The sequence below is a fragment of the Marmota flaviventris genome, chromosome 1 (genome assembly GCF_047511675.1).
Source record: "Marmota flaviventris isolate mMarFla1 chromosome 1, mMarFla1.hap1, whole genome shotgun sequence".
NCBI lineage: Eukaryota > Metazoa > Chordata > Mammalia > Rodentia > Sciuridae > Marmota > Marmota flaviventris.
In genome coordinates, this window is record NC_092498.1 from 42,153,597 (window position 1) to 42,156,096 (window position 2,500).

A 2,500-nucleotide genomic window follows, 5' to 3' on the forward strand; every position below is an offset into this window, starting at 1 on the left:
TCTCCTGGTGTCTCATAAAATACTATTGTGCTCTCTAAATCTAGAAAAAATAAACAACTGAAAAATAAAGGTTTTAAGCAGTCCACTATTCTCTTTATAAGAAAGATCCACTTTTTCCATTTTTCTAGCAATGAAATTTTCTTTCCAATTAAAGAATAATCATTCTATTCTTCAGTGACTCAAGTCTGCAGAAACAGTGACAGAATAGAAAGCTTTCAAAGTATATGCTTACATTAGGCCAGATTGAGCATACCTGTTTGGAAAGATTCTACATGTTTCACAATTAATATTATTTCTTTAATAGTCTGTATCACACATTGAAACTAAATTCAAAAAAAATAATAATTAAAATTAAGTTCACTAAAATAATGGATTATTACTGAAAATGTTACAGATTGATATATCATTCACATATTTAAGGTAATAAATAGTGAGAAAAATGCATCTCAAAAATTGGAGCAGATACCCACACTATAGTGAAATTTAATAGAATGATTACTTAAAATAATAACAGTATTAAAAAGTTATATTGATTGAATTATGTCTCAACCTTTAGTCATTGTTTTAAAGGATTTTTTTTAAAGAGCCAGGCATAGCACTTTGTATGGCTTATATATCATTTTAGAATTATGCCATTTTTCATAGTAATTATTAGGAAGATAATTTTTATTTTGTTTTGATACATTCTATTAATTCCCATCATGGGAATTGAAGGTCACCCAAAGTCTGAGAATTAGCCTATTTTACAGATTAATAAATCCAGTTGCAGGAGAGCCTTTTTCTTCCTTTAATGTATTTTCAGGAAATATCACTCCAGTGGAGTGATGATAATATTCCTTCTAACTCCCCTAAGTAGGAACCCTAAGCATTTATATCCAGATTCTGTTTTGCCTGAGAATCTAGTGGACTGCATTTATAAAGGCAAGTGAAAATAACTATTGAAAATGAACATCACAGTTGAGTACTAGAAGATGACAGATTCTGAAAGGAAATGCCAAGAACTACTTTCTTCTTCTATAAAGCTCTGATTAGATCTTAAATAAACAGAAAATAGTAAAATTATGGCTATGCTTTGTAGTACTCTGGAGGCATTTTGTAAATAACTCTATAAGGTGTGTTTATAAACTCAGTTTGAAGTTTACTTTGTTCTACACAGTTTATTTGTATAAACTATAAACAAGAGTAAATACAGAAGCTGTGTTCCTTATAGGATTTAGGAACTTCACTTCTGTATTGCATGTTTATAGAGTACCTTCTAAAAGTGATTGAACACTCTGGACATAGTAAGTCCTTACACAGCTATTTTAGGAACTGTCCATAGGAAGATATGTAACATTTTAACAAATAGACACGCAAAACTCTTTTTAAATGTCCCTTCCCTTGGTTATGTTTTAACTGTATTAATATAGTTAGATACCTGAGGTTGTTGAATTTTCTTGTCCTTCTGTGAGTGAAATTTAGAATAGGCCTTTAAGTTCATCAAACGTTAGTATGTCTTTACTGTAAAATTAATGCAGTTATTATTTTTTATTCTAATATATTGACTATATTACAAAAGAATAAAAATCCATGGAGAAATATTAAAAGTGGCACAATAATTTTACTACTTTCTATAGACAATTTGTAAGAAATGAAAAGGTGAAATAATTTTATTCATTTATCATTAAATGTTGTTATTTTAATGTTAAGTTTTGCACAAAATATGAAATTACTTTTTGTAAGTGTGGTGGCCAAGATCTCTTATTTAAAAATATAACTTGGAAGGCAGTGAGGGCTGTAACATAAGTAAAATTTTGTTTACCATGAACTTCTGGCAGAACAGTCTATCTTGAGAACACAGTGTTTACCTTAAACATTTTTATGGCATTTGTGTTTTAATATAGGTGTGTAATTTTACTGAAATCAGGTATATGTTAGGAGGAAGGGTTGGTGTTTGGAAGACATTGCAACAAATTCTTAATGATAAGTGTACTTGTGGAGTACTAAAAAGGGATTGATAAACTATAGCTACTCTTTTGTCCTACTGTTAGTTCATTAATATTGAAATATTTCTGAAAGCTGAAATACCTTTAAATTTTTAAATTTGTAACATAATGGATATGTTCATGCTAGCCACATCTTTGTTCGTCTGCTCTGCTGTTTTATATTCAGTGAAAAATTAGTTTAAAAAAAAAAAGCTTTCTCCTGATGAATTACTCTCTCCTTCATTCTTTTCTAATCTTCTAAAATTAGTACTAAATACTAGAATGTATAATATATGGAGGTAGCATATTTCAAATGTTGTTTTAGATTAACTACATTGAGAAATTATTCTGCATTAGATGTAGAATTTTATTTTGATATTAGGTTTGCAGAATTAATTGTTTGTGTCACTAAGGTCAAAATAGTTGCTAAAAACTTGATTGCTTTACAGGGTAGATTTGAGCTTGCATTTTGAGCATTCATTAAGTCACATAATCTTTCTGAATGTTTTATGAGATTGTACTGCTTTGAAGGTGTT

The 2,500-nt window shown here is 29.0% G+C and overlaps 1 protein-coding gene across 3 annotated transcripts in view; it reads left to right on the forward strand.

The window, feature by feature from the left end:
- Nucleotides 1-2,500, forward strand: part of Foxp2 (forkhead box P2) — a 554,181-nt gene that overhangs the window by 295,867 nt on the left and 255,814 nt on the right. The window lies entirely within an intron of this gene.